The sequence below is a fragment of the Urocitellus parryii genome, chromosome 12 (assembly GCF_045843805.1).
Source record: "Urocitellus parryii isolate mUroPar1 chromosome 12, mUroPar1.hap1, whole genome shotgun sequence".
NCBI classification, from domain to species: domain Eukaryota; kingdom Metazoa; phylum Chordata; class Mammalia; order Rodentia; family Sciuridae; genus Urocitellus; species Urocitellus parryii.
The window spans coordinates 152,208-173,805 of NC_135542.1; the positions used below are offsets into that span (position 1 = coordinate 152,208).

Consider the following 21,598-nt stretch of genomic DNA (forward strand, 5'->3'; position numbering starts at 1 on the left):
CAGTTCTGCTTGGACCTCTCTCCAAGTTTCTGAGGATCATATTGCTGAAAAGGACTTAAGGGATTCAGCTAAGATACAGTTAAGACTTCTCCCTTTCACATTTCCCATCAGTGATTCTTAGTGGAGGTGTTTAAAATGCAAGCTCTGAAGCCAGAATGTCCTGGTTTCATCATTACTGTTCAAGTAGCTTAATTTTTCTGTGCTTCAGTTTTCTTAAAGATCTGAAAAAAATGGAAATTCTTGTAGCATCTGCTTTGTAGGGTTATTGTAAAAATCAAGTTGACTAGTTACCTCCAAATCATTTAGAAGACTTCCCAGCATATACCAAGAGGTTTTACATATATTGGGGACTGCCATCATCTATTGTGTGAACCACATTTGTTGAATTTAACATTGACCCCAAAGATGTTTATATTTGGGTAATCTGTTTGCCAATGCTCTTAAATCTATAACCACTCCCTTCAGTATGGCTAGGAGGTGGCAAAAAATAGTAGGAATAGCAAAATATTTGTAGTCAATTAAATTGAGTTTGAATGTTTTAATGACATAAACTTATTGACACTGTTTGCTTCTAGTGGAGAATTGATAATCCCTTTATAGAATTGATTGTGCTATAAGACAACATATGCAAATTACCCAGCCCAGCTGTCAATCACTGATTAGAATTTCTGTGACATGTGGCAAATGGACTCCATAATTTTTCATCTAAAACACAAAGGTTTTTGATCTCTTTCTCCCTAATTGACTTTATAAAACAAAGCCAAACTGTCACAATTGCTAATTCACTTTACTAAATAGACCAAAGGAAATTGTAGCATCCCTCTCATTCGCTAACATATATCTTTGTAGTCCACTGACTGGAAGGAGCTGGGTACATGTGTTATCCAGTTGACAAGCACAGGTGTCCTTTTGCCTCCAGATTATCCCACAGCTTTATGAAGAAGGACTGAAAAGAAAAGGCAGGAAGTGAAGTGCAGTTGAACTTAATAGCTACATTATGCTGCTGCTTAGAAAAATAAAGTGTCTGAAAAAATAGCCACAATCACACTTAAGATTCTAGACTTCTGTTTAAATAGTAAATAATGCTTCAGAGCTTAAGAAAGGCACACCATTTTTCTTTTTTTTTTCCTAAAGCAAACTAAATTTAGCTCCAGATCCTCATCCCCAGAATTTTCAGTAAGTTCCATATCACTGTTTATAAATCTACTCTTTTTAATAAAATCTATACAAAGCTTGTAATTGAGGCAACAAGTTTGCCATGTGCATTTTCTGTAGTCTGTATTGGAACATTTACAAGATCTCCTGAAAATCTTTGTGCTCCAGGACCTAGACGTCTCCAGTATGGTAGCCACATGTGGGTGTTGAGCCCTCAATATGAAGCTGGTACAACTGAAGAACCGAATTGAATTTATATATATATATATATATATATATATATATATATATATATATATATATTTGAAGTATACTAATATATTAGTATAATTCAGTTTTCAGCACCACATATTAAAAAAATAAATAAAATAAAAAGGTTCATCTACAATTAATAAAAAAAGATTCTTAAAAACTGACTTCACTTATTTTTTTAAAGTTTTAAAAATCTAGTTAGTAGAAAATTAAAGTTATATACATTTATCTCATATTTATATTTGACAGTACTATTGTAGAGTTTATGAGAAGAAAACTTTATCTAACTTACTTGTTTCTGACTTAGTTTCGGGTTGATGTTAGATGATAGCCTGTGGACAACTAATAAGTCACAAGTAATTTCTATGCATAACTAAAATGCAACCCAAAAAGTTTCAATTGTATGGCTCTGTAGGGTATTATATAGTTTTGCATCTCAATTTGTAGATATTATTCGTGTTTTATTTTCCTAACAATTTAACAAAATTATCTAATGGTTGTACTAAGCAGAATTTTGTTATAAGTCAAAATTTTGATTATTTTAGTCTCTTCCAGTTTTCTAGCCTATACTGGAAAGAATAATTAGTCCTAACCCAGGCATGGTAGCTAACACCTTAGTCTCTTCCAGTTTTCTAGCCTATACTGGAAAGAATAATTAGTCCTAACCCAGGCATGGTGGCTAACACCTTAGTCTCTTCCAGTTTTCTAGCCTATACTGGAAAGAATAATTAGTCCTAACCCAGGCATGGTGGCTAACACCTGTAATCCCAGCAATTTGGAAGACGAGGTAGGAGAATTACAAATTTGAGGCCATTCTCAACAATTTTGTGAGGCCCTATCTCAAAACAAAATACAAAAAGTGCTGGGGATGTGGCTCAGTACAAAAAAAAATTAGTCCTACTGATCAAATTATACAATTAATGTAAACTGAAGTGTTACTCTGTGAACTATTTATGTGTGTATCTGGAAATAAGTTTCATTGAATTGTCTTGCCTTGCTTCCCTAAAAGCACAGTTTCAGGAACTGAAAGTAATCATGACGAGTAAAAACTGTTTTCTTTTTACATCATCTGCTCATGTGTTTATGTTAATAAAGGCAAAAGAACTGTAGTATGTTTTGAAATTCCATCCCTAAAGAAAACTTTGCAAAGGTTCTCATATCAGTGCTGACCCCAGAACTGCCTTACTGTGGACAATGTGATACATTGTTCTCTCTAACACATTCTCTAAGGAAGACTCTTGCATGTTTTATTTGTGATATTTTATGAGCTAAAAACAAAACAAAACAAAAAAACTGAAGCCATTTCATAGACGTGTTACTATTTCCAGGCATGCGGAACTCCCTATTTGTAGCCTTCTGGAACACTTGCTTTGCTAACTACCCCTCCCCTTTTGTACAATACTGGGGATTGAACCTAGGGATCCTCAAGAACGAAGTCATATACTCAGTTCTTTTTATTTTTACTGTGGAACAAGGTCTTTCCAAGTTGCTGAGGCTGGCCTGGCACTTGCAATACTCCTGCCTCAGCCTCCTGATTTTGTATCTTGTATTAAAGTCTAAATTCCATTTCAGCACATAACTATTTTGGCATAGTTGGCAATTATAACATAAAGTAAGTCCAGGCTGTGCGTGTGTGTGTGTGTGTGTGTGTGTGAGTGCGTGCACATGTATGCAGACTGGGATTAAACCCAGGGGCACTCTACAATTGAAAAAATCTTATTTTTTACTGTGAGACAGGGACATCTTAAGTCACAGAGGCTGAACTCAAACTTGTAGTCCTCCTGCCTCAGTCTCCTGAGTAACTGAATTTAATGTCATGTGCTTCCTGCCCAGCTAGGAATCTTTTGTAGGGTTGGGTATTGGGCATTGAACTCAGGAGCACTCGACCACTGAGCCACATCCCCAGCCCTATTTTTATTTTATTTAGAGACAGGGTCTCACTGAGTTGCTTAGCACTTTGCTTTTTGCTAAGGCTGTCTTTGAACTTGTGATCCTCCTGCCTCAGCCTCCTGAGCCACTGGGATTAGAGCTGTGCACCACCCCATATGGCCTAGCCAGGTATCTTTTTGATTCTCATGATTCTAATAAGAGGTAGTGACATTGCCTCTCAATTTGATCACCTCCTTGCAGATGACATATAGACATGTCAAAATGCATATTTAGATGCAATGGGGAAGAGAGCTGATGCTGATGTGGCCATAAAGAAACTACAGAAGAGGAGTCAGTTTAGGCAGAATGTTAGAGTACAGCTGCTCTGTTCTAATGCTACTAGGTCTTGTGGAAGAGCCTCCTGCATAGCCTGTTTAATCTGGTGATTTTTAAAGTGATCCTTTAGATTTCTCTTTCACACTGCTTACGGTGGGCCTAAATTCCAATACTTCAGCACAGCAAAAAACTCAGTACTTATTATTCCTATAGGAGTCTACTCACTAAAAAAAACAAGATAGGATAATTTTTTTCATTAAACTTGTTTTGTGTTTGTTGTCATTGGAGTGGTGCTGCTGGGAATCAAAGGCAAGGCAAGGGATGTACGCTTGAGGTACACCCCAGACCCTAAATAAACTTTGTGCTCGGCATAGAACCTTTCTTTACTTTTATCCTAGTGGGACTTTGTGTTAAATTCAACAATTATTATGTTGCATAATAAAATTTAAGACAGCATGGTAAACCCAAAGCTGTAGCAGCAACACAGAAGGAAATTTTAAGATGAATATTGACAAGCAAATACCCCAAACATCCACATGAGATCCTACCTTCCTTTCCAAGATTAGTTGCCAGTCCCTCACACTGCTTCACTGTCCGGGGTCACCAAAGCTATTTTTGTGGTATTCATCTCTCCTAGACTCACTGAGTTGTTTTCAGACAAAAAACAAAAGAATCTCCTCAGCTTTTTCTCTTTCCCAATGTCTTTTTCACAATTAATTTAGCATTTTAAGCCTTCACTTATTTCATATGGAGAAACTAATTTTTGTGGGAAAGTTTGCACACAATAAAGTTACATTATTATCCACAAAAATGAACTAACACATGTGTGTTATGGGGTTTTCTGCAAGTTTTGTATGAAGTAGGTTTTCAGAGAGTATAATTTTATTTTAATTTGAATAAAGCTCTGAAATTGTGGGCATGTATAGGTCTTTTTTAAATCGGTGGAGATTTGTAAAGCATAAACTTTCATTAAAACTTTTATCATGGTCACTATGTTTGTAGGGTATAATCACTATTATAATCTTTCATTTTTTTAAATGTTGAATTTTAATTAAACACATTGCCACATTTTTTAATATTGCAATTTATATTGCCATTTTGAATTCTTGGGTGGTCAATGAAGTGTGATTTCACAATAAATGTTTTTATATTCTATAGATTTTACAAGATTCTCTCAAGTATGAATTCTCTGGCACTTGGTAACACTAGGAGCATACTTATCGTCTATGCAACATTATTAATATTTTATATATCTTCTCCAGTATAAATATTCTGGTGAACATTGAGGCTTGGACTTCGTTTAAAAGATTTACCATATTCTCTATATTGGTATAATTTCTTTCCAGTATAAATTCTCTGGTGAACAATAAGGCTTTGCCAACTGGAAAAATATTTGCCACATTCTTTACATTTATATGACTTTCCTTCAGAATAAATTTTATGGTTTATATGTTTTAAGCTTTCATTATAATCTTTTTCATATTCCCAATTATGTTATTTTCATTGGCTCAGGATTCTGAGGCAGGAGAATTGCAATTTCAAAGCCAGTCACATCAAAAGTGAGGTGACAAGCAAATCAGTAATATTCTGTATCAAAATAAAATACAAACTAGGGCTGGGGATATGATTCAGTGGTTGAATGTCTCTGAGTTCAATACCCATTAAAAAAAAAATAAGCCATATCACTAAATTTGTATGGCTTTCTCTGATAGAAATTCTCCCGTGAACAATAAGGCTTTGTCTGATCATAAATTCTTTCTCATATTCTTTACATTTGTATGGCTTTTCTCCATTATAAATTCTCTGTTGAACAAGGCTTTGCTAAAAAGTAAAAGCTTTCCCATGTTCTAAAGATTTGCATGGTTTCTTGGTAGTATGAATTTCTGTTGTTGAGTAAGGTATGATATTTGATTAAGTGCTTTGCCACATTATTTATCTTTGTGTGCCCTCTCTCCAGTATGCATTCTCTGGTGAATAATAAGGTTTTACCTAATAGTAAAAGCTTTACCATATTCTTAATATTTACATGGCATTTATATGGCATGAATTACCTGGTGTTGTGTAAGGTATGATCTTCGGATAAAAGCTTTGCCATATTCTTTATATTTTTATGGCTTCATTCCAGTATGAATTCTCTGGTGAACAATGTCTATGCTAATGAGTAAGACCTTTGTGACATTGTGTACATTTGTATGGTTTCTCTCCAGTATGAATTCTCTGGTATGTAATAAGTTGGGATCTTTGATTACATGCTTTGCCACATTCTTTGCATGTGTATGAATTCTCTTAGGAACAAAAAGCTATACGTATCAGTTAAACCTCTCCTGCATTTTTTTACATTGTATGGCTTCTCTCCAGAATGAATTCTCTGGTGAATAATAAGGCTTTGTTAATAGTAAAACCTATTCCACAGTCTCCACATTTGAACAGCTTTTCTTCAGTATAAATTCTCTCATGAATCACAAGGATATGGTGAATACTAAAACCATTTTCACATTCATTACATTTATATGACTTCTCTCCAGTATGAATTATCTGGTGAACAATAAGGTTTTGCTTAGAAACAAAATCTTTCCCACATTCTTTACATTTGTATGGCTTCTCTCCAGTATGAATTCTCTGGTGAACAATAACACTTTGCTTATAAGTAAAAGCTGTTCTACATTTTTTTCCAAATGTATGGCATTTTTTTTTCAGTGTGAATTCTCTCTTGAACAACTTACAAATATTTTTTCAGCTTTCAGGGCTTCCCTTCAGTGTTAATACTCTACTGTTCAGTTATACTTACAATTTTATTTAAAATTCTTTCATATTCCATACATTGGTAACTCTTTCCTTGAACACAAATTCTTGGATGGGTGAATAATGAGCATTAATTAAATACTTTAACATTTTTATAATTTTCAGAAACCTCCTTTTTAAAGTGATAACAATGATGTTTTCTAGTATTTAAAAAAAGAATTAAATTTCATGCATTTCAAATAATTTATTGTTTTACACAAAAATAAATATAATTAGTTAATGTAGAGATGTGTCCAAAGAACTTGAACATTTATCGTAAATGTAGAGGTCTTTCCATGTATCTATAACTAAATTGAGATTAAGTAATAGTAAGTAAGTACAAATCTTCCCACTTTCATTACAATCCCTTGCTTTGGCACAAGTAGAAAGTGTTTGATTATTGCAGCACTTTTGTCAATAAGAATCAGATTGATCACAGTCAAAAATGTTCTTTTCATTTTTTTCACTTGTCTAGGGAAATATTTAAGTGAATATTTACTTCATGATACATTTCCAATTATTCCAGTAACTATCTGAAGCATGGACTAGGCTCAATACCAAATACTCTCATTTATTTAGAGGAAATGCATAATTCCAAAAATATTTTGGAGATATATTTAACAACAAAGATATGTCCTCAAAAGGGACTGGCATACATTGAGCTGCTTCCCTGGGCTCAGCTGGCAACCCATGTCCCCACAGAAGCATCTCACACTCGCCCAATAGCACCCGCTTGTGGCTGGTATAGGCCTCCTGGGCATGCATACACATGGGTCCATGGCTGTTACTCTATTTGGGGCCATGGATAAGTCCATGAAGTGGAGGATGGATAGGCAAATGAGTTGGGCCACTGCATGCCCCTGTTCATGGTACTCTTGATTGAAATTCCTGAGTGTGAAGAAGAGTAACAGCCATGGCTCCATATTGCAGAACGTGCATTACCTTCACAATGATATACACCTGGACATTACTAATTGCCATCACTTTGCCATTTTCTACAGCAGACCAAAAAAGTGCATCAAATAGACATATTTTCCTCATAGGCAATAAACTTGAACATGAGGACTTCTATGCAGATTTCAAACTATTCAATCCAGAAATGGTTTACAGATAATCTTGAAACAAAAATAAGAAATTCAACTGCATTATAAGAATAAGGAGGAGAATTATTCATTTTACTAGCTCTGATCAGAAAAAAGCTACTGCTGCTTTCTTTGTCATATGGGATATGGTTCTATATTTGAGAGAAGTCCAGAAAATGCACATAGAATATTAATCTACGGAAATACATCCTCTAATCCTTTCAACTTTTATATCACTATGGAAGTTTCAACTTTTATATTACTTTCTTGACTGTTCTCATATAATGAAGAAGGCAGCACATTATGGCTTCTTAAATTTCAACACATTTGACATTGATTAATACAAACACTATGAAATAGCAAAAAATGGAGATTTAAACTGGAAAATATCAGACCAACTTCTGCAGAATTTATGCAAGATACACAACATTCTCCTGATAGTAAGACTCAAAATGTTACTATAGGTATTTTTTCTGAATAAAAGGATATATGTGGCTAAACTCTTTGATCACCATGGTTTTTTCCTTGTGAATGATAGAACCCCAATGGATGGCATTGTAAAATAATTTCTGGGTATGTATGAAAATGTGGAAGGTGCCATTTCCATGCACTGTAAAGTCTGCCCTGATCTAATGTCCACTCAAAGAGACCACATCATAAAGCATTATGGGAGGAGAGCAGCTGAGACTACTTCCTGGGTCCAAATCTGTAGACCCAGCTCAGAGATCAGGCCTCAGCAGAAGGTTTTGATCATGAAACAAACCAGTGTCTGGCTGGATAGGGACCATATTCAGCAAAAGTTAAGGAGGCAGAAGAATGGAGCACAACAAGCAGCATCAATCTTCACCAGACTTCTCTAGGTGGGATTTCAATAAGCAGTGTGAAAAATCAAGACAATCAGAAACCTGAACAAGGTAGTGATGGGGACATAATAAATCGAGTGCCACAAGGTGATAGAATTGGGGCCTTGAAAAGCTGAATATGGTAAAAATCTAACATTATATCACCCATAGTAATCCTTTATTACACACTTCACAGTTTTAAAACATCTGAATGTAACTTAAACAACCAAATAATCTGCTTTGAGGAAAAGCAGTTTTAAGAGTCCCTCTATAACAAGGACAAATATTGTTGCATTAAATAAAAAGTTGTGATCAGAAATGAAGAAAGAATCTTTGAATAGAAAACTCTGACAAGATATATAAAAATTTCTTTCAGAACAAAACAAAATTTCAGATGCTTTAGATGCTTTCCCCCTTAGAAATTTATCTGAACAAGAAAAGATCCACTAGAGTTTCAGTAACCCAGAGTCTGAGGTTTGAGCAGTGACATGAAGGGCCTGTCTCGCTTTTGTCTGAGTTAAACCACAAAAACACTGTTATCAACTTACTTTCAGGTGAAAGTTGCACACATCTCACCATCCAGAGTGTTGGCCAGTCTGTGTGGTGCATTTTGTCCTTCTGCTGATAATCATATTCACTTCTGGCCCTCAGAAGTGTAACTAATGAGGGATTTTGATGTGCTTGTTTTTTATTCACACTGTGACCTCAGCAGATGCTCCTGCCATGGATCTTTACAAATGGGATACTATTCCATTCAACCATTCTGCCTTTTCTCTTTGAAATATTGTGAATTTCACTATGTGAAGTACTCAACTGATTGCCTTCCACAAAAGTCTGCTTTACAAGAGAGAACTTTTGAAAATGTCATTTAAACACTGTTTCATATTGTAACACCAAGTAGTACATTGGGCACTGTAAACTTGCCAGGGAACTTTTATGAATACTTTAGAAAACTTAGGAGGCAGAACTGGTTTCTAAGTTGGAAGACGATTGCTACTTCTTACTCAGGGTTGTTTTCCACTTAGTTTTTGTGCAGACTAGTCTCAGAAGCATTGCCAGTGTTCCCATGAAGCCCTATTGTCTGCTTTGGGGGCCTGATGCAGACATGCAGGCCATACAGACTATAAATTTTCTGGAAGCTTGTGCCAAGGAACTTCCTTTTTGATATTACTTAGGGAACAAAGTGTCAGAAGGCTATGCATTACTGGGTATCCCCGTCAGTAAAATTTTGTTTTCTTCCATGTATGAAAACACACACATACACACACACACACACACACATACATACTCACTGTTGGGCTTTGCCCCTGCAAAGAGCAATCCCATATTATGGTGGCTTTACAATATCAATAGTTTTCAGGGTCTTCCTGTACCAATTTGGATTATTATTTCTGTGTAATCACACTGAGGACATTCCAGTGATAATTGTTACTTTTGAGCTACAGTTGTTGGCAGTGACAACACTTAATTGTTGGGTGCCTTCTCCTTTAACCTTCCTGGAGCACAGCCAGGTGTGTGATGCACAATGATCACAGAAAGAGTTCATATGCTGCTAAAAAAAACCTGGTTTCTGTAATTAAAGAATATTTTGCAACCACATTGGTTACTTCCCTAAGAAGTGAACACCATCCGTCCATCGTAACCATGCTGTCCTCTCCTAGTCTGAATCCTGGACAGAGGTCCTTTTGGAAGGCAACACCAGGCAATGCTTTTCTTCAAAGACAACCTGAATGTGTGAGGAAGACTGAATGCACAGAGTTGCCTTTTTTTCAAAGTTGGAGCAAGACAGGATAAATTGTCCTTGGATTGAAACATGACATTAATGGGAACTAAGGCAGAAGTCAGATGCCCATATCTTTATGTGCAATTCTTTCTGCAGTAGACTCTGAGGGGGCAGGATCTTGCCAGTTTCTTAAACCTGGAGACTAGATCACAGGAAAGCAGTGGATTCTTGTCCCTGGGGCAAAAAAGGCGAAGAGCTGGGTGGAAGGAGGACCATTCCATGTGCTGTTTCATGCTGAGAAAATGCTAAACACTTGAGCTGTGCCCAGGATTTAACTGCTGTGACTCAGGGTGAAACTTGTAAAGGCCAAGTCCTCCATAACTAATCTCAGTGGATGCCAATCCACATGTCCATCTGCAGCAGATGGTTATGTCCTGCATCAGAATGCTTAGATGTTCTTTACACCTTGGCTCATGCCACATTCTGGCCCCTCATAGTGCACAGCCATCTAGGGACTTGGTCAAAACTTTTGGTCACCACAGTGCTTTTCTCTAAGTTGCTTTTTAGGGTTGGCTTCTAAATTTTCCAGCTAAAATCACTGTCACTGTGGCTCTTGCTAAAAACCCCTGTATGTAACTAGTTCACTAAATTAGTCAGAGGACACTTTGGATTTTTTGAAGGCACATTCCTTCAGATGCCCAGGTGACTAGTGCTATTACATCAAAAGAATTGTATAGCAACAAGATTAAGCTTACTGGGGACATGTGTATGAACCAGAAAAATTTCTGGGTCTGATACATGGAAAGGTCCTTCTGCAATAAACAAGAGAAAACTCCATTCAACAGGAAACCACAAAATACACAAATCTTCAAGGATTCTAACTTGGAGTCCAGTTGAAGACCTTCCTTCAATAGAAAATGAAGGAGTACATTTCAGGTAGAATGATTCTGCTAACTTATGGGCCTGAAATACCTTAAAATATACACCAAAACCACTTCCACTGGAATTAAAATTAGAAATGAATATTCATAGGTGCCTTTCACTCAAATCAACAACCATCAGAAAGAGTCCCAGAGCTGAATGTCTAAAAATTATGCTCCTCTTGCATAGAGAAACTCATGGTGTATAAAAGACAGACTAGAACACTGTTATCAACATTAGAGAAGGTTGATGGTAAGCCATGCTTCATTCATAGGCACCCTTGCCTGTGCTGTGTGGTGGCTTTAATTTTCTGTAGAATTTTCCAGTTATAAGCTTGAGCCTTTCAACTCCCCCATTTGCCCCAAACTCACCTTGCTACTGCTTACTAAGGGTTGTTTTCCACTTTTGTGCAGACTAGTCTCAGAAGTATTCCCAGTGTTCCCATGAAGTCCTATTTTCTGCTTTGGGGGCTTGATGCAGACATGCAGGAAACACAGACTATACATTTTCTGGAAACCTTGTGCCAAGAGTACCTTGAGTCTTGGCTTTTATTGAATTGCCATCCATGACAGACGAGCAGTGCACTTAATTGGTGCTTTCTAGAAGGAACTAGTTGCTACTTTTCTTTTTCTTATTTTTATAGCATTTAAAAAGCAATTATTCCTAAACTTCCACCAAAAAAAATTAATGAATAGTTCTTGTCAACTAAAATGTTCTAGTGAAGCTCACTGCCACTCTTCCATTTCTTCTTAATTTGAATGAACAATGTCTCTATGTGTAATACTATGGGGTGTGTTGAAAACATGGGACAATTTGCCCATACTCTGAAGGAAATTACCTCCTTATCACATGGAAGAACTGTCAGAGAAGAGTAATGCAGTATTATATTAATAATTTGCAGACTTTTATCTAATCTGCATTCATGTAGAGATTATTAATTTTAAAAAATAAATGGTTAATCAGTCTTTGATCCTTGTTTTGATTTTTTGTTGCTGTTGTTTAAATGTTTATCATACTTTTAAAGCTAACAGAACTGATTGAATGTTGATTTTCTTGAAAGTATTTTGAAGATAGCTTTACAATGGCCTGTAAACTTTGCATATATATGTAGGTTGATACATATTCTTGATTTGAAAATATGGTATATTATTACTGGTTTAATACAAAATGCTGAATAGTAAAATTGTAATTATATAATTAAAAGTATTACCCCCCAAAATGGGAATGGAATAAGTTGAGGAGTCTTCTGAGATACTATTCAAAAACATAACCTGATTTTATTTTAAATAATAATCATTCATTTGTTATGTTCATTAAGACAAATTTTTTACCTTTTCTCTCTCCAAAAAATTTCCATTCCTTCTTAAAAAGTAAATTTTCATTCTCATAGTTTTTATACCTTCCCTCTTTATTGGGTAGTGATAAATAATTTATTCCATGCTCCACTGAATATTCTAGGGTTTGGTGAGAATACATTCTTGAAAGAAATAAAAATATCAAGTTATTCCGTTTACTACATTGTGGTGAATATGCTCCACAAATATATAAAATTTTATCAAGCTGGGGAAAATATCCATAAGCAGTATGAAACAATTTCTGATAAATTAGAAAAGTGAGGAGAAAAACATATCAAATGTTAGAACATTAATTAAAATATTCAAAATAAACATTTATATTCAAAATTTTAAAAATCTTCAAGAAAAAATTTTGATAAGACCAAGAAAAAAAGACCAAAAAAACAAATGAGCCATGTGTATAGATACTTATATTTGGTTAATAGTTAGATTCTTATCAGATGTTTTCCAGAAAGGAATTGGAGACAAACACTCATAATATTACCAAGACCCTGAAACTTGGCTCATCACCTATCAGCAAAAACTATTGTAGTCTAACATTTTTGGAATATTTAAAGAAATTTGCCTACAGTGAAAAATTTGCTAAAATGTAAAATTTGTTTAATGCAACTACAGACTTGTTATTCCCATGTTGCTAGTGTTCTCTTTGATTCACATGCTTACACTAATAAGAAAAAAAATGAAGTTCTAAAACTCATTTAAAACAGTATATTCTGTCTGGGCATGGTGGTGCATGCCTGTAATCCCAGCAGCTTCAGAGGCTGAGACAGGAGGATCGCAAGTTCAAAGCCAGACTCAGCAAAAGTGAGGCGCTAAGAAACTCAGTGAGACCCTCTCTCTAAAAAAAATACAAAACCAATATATTCCATCTTACTCAATTTTTTCCTAATTATTGAGAAAGTGGATATAGCATTTTAATATAACTCAGGATCTTTATGAAAATTACTAGATATTTTACTTGTGTTGTTTCACCCGGTACATTTGTGAAAACTGCAATTTAAGAATAAACATTGCTGTTCCATTTTCTAAAGCTATCTTAAAACAAAGAGTATTGTTTTCTCAGGGATCATTGAGAGACTTACTAGACAAGATATATTAGCTTTCTGATCTCCAAAAGACCCAAGGATTCATCAAAATTAATTTCAGTCAGGCACAATGGTTCATGTCTGAAATTGCAATAATTCTGGGGTGAGGCAGGACTATTGCAAGTTCAAAGCCATGTTCAGCATCTTATTGAGGCTCTGAGCAACTTAGCAAGACCGTGTCTCCAAATAAAAAGTAGAAAATGGGCTTAATATGTGGTTCAGTGCCTAAGTGCCCCTGGGTTCAATGCCTGTTACAAAAAAAATCAACTTAAAACTACACTTAAGACACAACTATCTTCAACATTTCATCATAATTAGCTTCTTAACAAATAAACCTAACAGGTGATAACAGTTTTTATTGTCCCACAAGAAATACTTGGCAGGAATTCTTAGGGCAAGAAAAGTCCTTATAAATGTGGCAAGAAATCCTTTGATATAACATATTTTCCCTCATAGAAGACAGCTAGAATTGTTTTATGTGTGACTAGAAAGCAATTATTGAAGTGTCCCTTCCCACAATATACATTATAGAAAGAAAAAAATTAAATGGTTAAAAACACCCTGTTGAAACTTCCTTTCTGTTATACAGCACACTTAATGTTTTTCAAGCTTTAAATATGAATAGGAGAAATCTTGCATTTCTATGTCCTGGATTTTATAAGAAATTCTTTTAATACCATAATGATCTTACTTTCTGGAAAGTAAAAATGTAATCGAAGACATCAAACATATCTCTATTTCCTTCACTGAAGTGTATAAACAAAAAAAGTAGGGGGTGACAGATTCACTCTGATGTAAGGCATAGTTCACTATGCCTTGCATCTGGCACTCATAAGTATTCCTGTTTTACTATTATTGTGATTGTTTCTGGATATCTTTTTATTGCCACCAAAATAAAACAAATAAATAAAACAAAAACCCACAATACACTCCCACATACACACACAAAGACAAAAAAAAATACCAAAAATTCTAATAAATTTAGGAAAGAAGTTGGAACAGAATAAACCAAAAGGTGAATGAAAGGAGAAAATCATAAAATAAGCAGAAGACTTGGAGTAGGATGTGACAGGGTAAGATTGGGAAGGAGACATAAATGTGCACTTAAGACACCTAAATGTCAACACCTGCTAAAACTAGGGATCCAAATGTGGGCTCTCTGTGCTTCTGAACCAACCACACATTGCTACTGTGTGGAGGAGCAGAGCCTAAACTTCTCTGTAGAAACTACTCAGCCCTGATTGAGTGGTACGACAGCAGGCAGAAAAAATACATGAAATAAGGGGCAGGGCTTGTTCCAGAAGAAGTTCATTTCCAAACAGAGGCTTCATTTCCACGCTGGCTGGGCCTGCAAGCAGCAGCATGGCAACCCAATCCACATTTTTAGTAGTTCTATAGTTGTTCACTATACAATTCCCTCAGCTTCTCTGTACATTTTAACATTTACATGATAAAAGTTGGAAAAATATGTCTTTGAATTATCCAACAATTTTAACCATTATGCAAAGTTTAAATATTTGGCACAGTCTGGGGAATGAGGGATGCCTGTGGGAGAGAAGACACAGCCAGGAGGAGTGTATGGCTTTTAAGGGGTAATTCTGGACTCTCAAAGGGAGGAAGGAACCTATTTCCGCCACCTACAGCTGCACCTGCTTGCAAATGGGACAGAGCAATAGGATTTAGTCAAGGTTAGCTCTGATTTAGACTGTGCTCTTGTGTGACTTTTTCTAACTTGAGGAAACTTCAAATTAGCAATGTTGAAATTTTGCTGAGAGGTGACAGTATAGTGTTGAGTCCACAGCATGAACCCTGAAGCCAGGCTGTGTGGGTCCCTATGGAAATTCTGTCACTTACAACTCATATAACCTTGGGCTAGCTTCTTGAACTCTATGAACTTCAGTTTTCTCCTTTCAAAAGAGGTTCTATGCCAGGCATGGTGGCACACACCAGTAATCTTAGCAGCTCTGGAGGCTGAGGAAGGAAGATTGCAAGTTCAAAGCCAGCTCAGCAACTTAGTGAGGCCTTAAGCTGCTTACTGATCAAGGCCCTGTCTTTAAATAAAATATAAAAAAGGAGCTAGGGTTGTGGCTCTGTGGTTATAAAAAAAAAGAGCTGGGGATGTGGCTCTGTGGTTAAGTTCCCCAGGGTTCAATCCCTGGTACCAAAAAAAAGTTTCAGTGATGTTTAAATGAACAAATATACCTAAACCACTTAGCACAGTACCCAGCACACAAGTGGTATTAATTAGTTGTGTGAGTTTATAAGTTTATACTGGCAACTAAGAGTCATATGCTAACATGTCTCCCCATGTCCAAACTGAGTGTTATCAGTCATTACAGTAATAGTTTGTTATATGTTTACCAGCATATGGCACATCAAGAATTTTTAATATGTAACTAAAGCACAGACTGGTTTATTTCAATTCTTTGCTTTTCTATAGGTGACATAAACATTTAGAGGTTGTCCCCCAATCCTCAACCCACCAACCAATACTCGTGCTCTTCAACCTACAATAAAGGGATGCCCACAGGAAGTTAAATACATTGTATTGAAAATGCATTCAATGCACTTAACCCACCAAATATCAAATCTCAGCCAAGCTTGCCTTAAACAAACTCCAGTGGTGTGAGTCTACTGCAGAGCAAAATCACTGACACCATGCCTCTTTTTGTCATGAGGGGGTACTGGGGATTGAACTCAGGGGCGCTCAACCACTGAGCCACATCCCATCCCTATTTTGTATTTTATTTAGAGACAGGGTTGTGTTGAGTTCCTTAGGGCCTCACCAAGTTGGTAAAACTGGACTCGAACTTGTGATCTTCCTGCTTCAGCATCCCAAGATGCTGGGATTACAGGTGCAGGCCTGAGCCCCTGTGCCCAGCACAGAGCTCAATTTATAATACAGTGTGATGAAGCTCATGGAATTCACTGAATATTGAACTCAAAGTGAAAAAAACAGAGTGGTTGCCAATATCTGCTCTCACATCACTGTAAAGTTGAAATATTTTAAGTCAACCCATCATAAGGTGGGGGCCATCTCTATTTATGGAGTGCCATCAATCTATCTAGCACAGACTCGCTCATTATGGGGTACAGAAATATCATGAAGGTCCAAATAATAATCTCCCTAACCTATTTTACAAAGATAAAGCCATGAGGAAGAATCAAACTCACCCCACTCCCTGCCCATCAACCTCTGCTCATCTCTTAGCTTAAAGGAAGAACAAGCAGGAATCTGTCACCAGCTAGCTGGGGAGCATTGCTTTCTCTGGAATCATGCTTAGTACCACAAAACTTTATCAGCTAGTGTTTGTTTCCTCTCCCAGGAACCTCAGGTCTCTGCCCAAATAATGTGGATAAATACAGCCTGGCCCTGGGGCTGTGTCATCTGCTGCTCCACCTGTGTTCCTACTAGATACAAACCTAGCAAAACCATCATGGACCCTAGGAGGGGCACACAGAACCCCATTCACGATATTCAACTGAGTAAGAATGTATCAGGATTCCAGAATGTGTCAAAGTGCTTTTACTACCACTTTCTCCCACTGGGGGATATTCATTTCACCCTTTTTAGCTGTGTCTTCTGATGTAAGCTACTTGAAATTGTGCATGATACATTATCACAATGTCTAAGGATTATAGAGAATCTATTCTTCTAAGCACTTTTTCTAACTCCTCTTTGCAACCCTGTGAAGTATGTTGGTAATATTCCACTTGACAGGAGGAAAAGCTGAGCTTTAATAAATTAATTTGTGGGCTGGAGTTGTGGCTCAGTGGTAGAGTGATAGCCTAGCACAAGTGAGGCTCTGGGGTTCAATCCTCAGCACCACATAAAAATACATAAACCAGATAATGATATTGAGTTCATCTACAACTTAAAAAATATTTTTACAAATGTCTCTAGTAAGAACCTAAGTCACACAAATATGTGGATCAAATGCCTCTGTAACTTAAAACTGCTCCCTATCTGGGCATGCCTGTAATCCCAGCAGCTCAGGAACCTGAGGCAGGAAGTCAGCAAGTTCAAAGCCAGCCTCAACAACTTAGCAAGGCCCTAAGAAAGTCAGGGAAAACCTTTCTCTAAATAAAATACAAAAGAGACGGGGCTGGGATGTGGCTCAGTAGTTGAGTGCCACTGAGTTCAATCCCAGGTACAAAAAAAGAAAGAAAGAAAGAGAGAGAGAGAGAGAGAGAGAGAGAGAGAGAGAGAGAGAGAGAGAGAGAGAGAGAGAGAAAGGAAGGAAGGAAGGAAGGAAGGAAGGAAGGAAGGAAGGAAGGAAGGAAGGAAGGAAGAAAGGCTGTTTTCCAACCCCCTTCCTCTTAGGTAGTGAAAAATTTCACATGTATTAGAGATGACTTTTTTCCCACTTGAAAAGTGGCTGCAGCATTCTTCAGAGAAAAAATACCTCACCTCCTCCAAAACGTGCAGGCATAAACTAGATTCACTAGGAATCTGTGCCTCAATGTAACCTGAGGGGGAATGTGATCATACTTTCCAATTCACAAAATGTTTTTGTCATCTGCACAGCCAAATGCAAAAGAAAAAAACTGGGGATTATCTACAAAATAGACAGCAGGCTTTAGTGTGAAAATCCCAGCTCCTATCCCTGTCCCCCCCCCAATAAAAATTTATGGCAAGAACTTACATCAGAAACTGCAAAATTCTTGCTGAAACTGTATATGCTAATCAAGGACAAACTGTGAAAAGTGATGACCTGTCTAACCATTTGCTTAGGTAGACACCACTCTTTGTTTTTACCATTCTGTGGCTAATCTGCAGGTTACGTCAGTTGACGTCACATTGACTTTATACACTCATGTGTAGAAGTGGAATTAAAAGTTATGTTTAGCTGGGTGCAGTGGTGCACACCTGTAATCCCAGCAGCTCTGAAGGCTGAGGTAAGTTGATTGTAAGTTCAAAGCCAGCCTCCGCAACTTAGTGAGACCCTGTCTCTAAATAAAATAGAAAAAGGGATGGGGATATAGCTCAGTGGTTAAATGCAATTGGGTTCAATTTCAGGTAAAAAAAACAAAACAGAAAAAAACTTGTTTAAAGTATGTGGATTGATAAAATAAAAAACAACAATCATTCTTCAACTTTAGAGAGGGGAGAATCCTTGTAAAAATGCTAACCAGAGTATTTGTGAGGGGTGAATAGGAGGGGATTTTTCTGGCTTATCAAACCACAGTACAATTATGCTCAGAAATTCATTTTACCAATTAATTAAGAGATGCTCAGATAGTGTGAAAACAATTTACTAGAAATGGATATTAGAGAAAACAGGTTTGTAGCTGTAACTCCACTCCACTCCTCTGAGGCACAGACTACTGGTACATTTTCTCCAGGGCAAGCACTACCTAGCATTCAAGCTTTTAACAAAATGATTCTAATTTTCTTTATGACTGTGGAATTATAGAAGAAGGGAATCAATAGATCTTAAGTAATATGCCAACAGGTCATGATCAAGTATAATAAGTTCCTGTCTTCTATTTCAGTCTCAATTTATGTGTTAGGTTCTGAAAAGGTGTTATGAAATATTTGTTTCCAAGCCAAAAGGACATGACATAAGCCCCGCCCCTAGCTCCATCTGTTGGTGGTAGATGGAGTCTTAGTTCTGTGGCAGGCTTGAAAGTTTCTTTCTTTATAGGATTCATGATAATCTGATTGATAAGTTTCATTCAGGGTACCCTCCCGTTGCATCCTTTCATCTCTTCCTCTGACCCCTTTGTCTATGCTGCAGTTATCATATATGCACTTTCAAATATACCACAACAAAACCCACTATTCTGTATAATTAGCATACATAAAAAATCTCCCCTTTACAGGGAATTGAACCCAGGGACACTTAACCACTGACCCACATCCCCAGACCTTTTTCATATTTTATTTAGAAACAGGGTCTCACTGAGTTGCTTAGGACCTTGCTTTTGCTGAGGCTGGCTTTGAACTTGCAATCCTCCTGCCTCAGCCTTTAGAGCCACTGGAATTACAGGTGTGCACAACCACGCCTGACTGGAAACTATATTTTTTTAGGAGAGGGGTCAAGGTACTAAAGTGCGTGTTACAAGAGCAGCTCCTTGTTCCTCTGTTCCTCTTCTGCTGACATACTTCAGTGTGCTCTCATTTCTAGCAGCCCTTACTTGCAAGGCTTTATGGAATCAGTCAGGTTTTGACACAGCCATTCCCTAAAGTCACCACCAAAAGGGAAAGGAAAAAAAATTCCAGTGTGCTCTTTGCATTCCCAGGATTAGCCCTTGCTCTGTTCCACATGTTCTCTGGCTGAAAGGCTGCCCACAGAGCAACCTGCTTTATAATCCAGAGACTGGGGAGGCTTCAAGTTACAAGTCACGTATTAACAAAGAGGATTCATCTCATCACTGCAGCCCAACAGATGCACACAAACTTCAGACTTACTGAAGATGCTGTAAGTGTGCTCCCAATTTGCTTTTTTGAGACCTTTGTTTTCTTGAGACCTTGCAGCTTCCTTTGCCTCTTCCTCATGTGGGCACCTCTCCTGCTTGTGCTCCTTGGAGTCTGAGTAGCCCTGGGATGCATGTGGCCCCACCAACCCTTTCACTCCTCTTCTCCCACAGATGCTGCTCTTTGCTGGCTCCTGCTCTCAGCTGGTCCAGCTGCCCCTGGCAGACTCTATGAAGTACCACATCTGTGCAGACTATGTCCTTGCGCAGGACTCCTACTGTGCCTGGAGCATCAACACTAGTCACTGTTTGTCTGTGGCCAGCCACTCTGGGTGAGCTGGGTTCTGCAAGGGCTGGGACCAGGAAGGTGGGTGGATACAGTGGTTGGAGCCAAGCTTCTGATACTCCTTTCCTCTGCCAGATCTCTGCTTGTTCAGAACATGGGGATCTCAGCCACCATAGGCATTTGTGACCTTCATGGCACTAAGAAATGTGAGCTTTTTTGTGGCCCCCTCCCCTCCAGATGGTCTGTGATCCTCAGGTGGATTTTCTACATCACACCTCCCTGGCCCTTGGTCTCTTGCACTGACTCTGCTACCTTCCCTATCTGTTGCTACAGTCAGGCAAATGCTGAAAAACATCACAATGGTAGTGGGCACAGACTTGGAACTGCCCTGTTGCCTCTCCTCCAAGTTGGCCTATGCCCGCTGGATCTTTGAGGGCCAGGACCTACCTGCAGACCAGCCAGGCTCTGTCTGCTATGATGCCCGTCTCCAGGCCCTGGTGGTGATGGCTGCCCAATATCACCATGCTGGGGCCTATCACTGCTTTTCAGAGGAGCAGGGGACATGGCTGGCTATTGAGGGTACCTGGTGACTGTGATAGTGGGCCCCTCAGTGATCCTGGAGGTTCAGGCCCCCATGGAATACCTGTGGCTGATGTGGCTGATGTGGTTGCCCTGGGGGCTCTGTGCCTGCTGTTACTGGTTCTTCTGGTTTGGTCGCTGTGTCAGCGGCTTCAGGAAAATCTGGAAAAAGGTATCAAGGCAGCAGAGAGGGACCTGGTGTACCCCCTGGAGCTGCTCAAAAATCACATCAGTCCCCTTTCCAGCCCAGAAACAGATGAGAAACTTTGAGATCCTGTTGGGTACTAGTAATTGGATGGCCCCCTCAAGATTGTGCCTGGACACGCTGGGGCCAGCTTGGAGGTGGGTCCCTATCTGCACCTTCTGGCATCCCAGGCCAGCCCCTGCCTTCTTGGGCACCTCTTTCTAGGGCCCTCAGAAGAGGGCCTAAGGGCCTGTGATATTGTTTAGAGACACTTCTGGTTGTTAAAAGGGCGGGTGTTGTCTACATCCTTTCATGCCCAGGTCAGCTCCCACCCTAAGGACTGTTCTGGCTCAGAAGTTCAGTTGTCCTGATGTCGAGAAAGAAAACTTGCCCTGTCCAAAGCAGGGCCCTTCCCCTCCAGGTTGCTCTGACACACCTGTCACCTTGCTCTTCTCAGAGCATTGTTGTCACCTGACTCCATTTTGTTTCTTCGTTTATTTATGTTCTAATTCTACAATGATAAAGATCTTTTTCAATTGTGTTGTGTGAATTATTCCTCCTTTAAATCATACCTTTTCTCTTGGGTCATTTTGCTTTATTCATATGTATTATTTTTTGTATTGGGGACTGAATCCAGGGGTGCCACATCCCAAGCCCTTTTTTATATTTTACTTACAGACAGCATCTCCCTGAATTCCTTAAAGCCTCACTAAGTTGCTGAGACTGTC

At 38.1% G+C, this 21,598-nt stretch overlaps 1 pseudogene; it reads left to right on the forward strand.

Annotated features, from left to right (window-relative positions):
- Positions 1–21,126, forward strand: part of LOC113178386 (semaphorin-4C-like) — a 45,515-nt pseudogene extending 24,389 nt beyond the window's left edge.
- Positions 21,127–21,598: the final 472 nt, after the last annotated feature.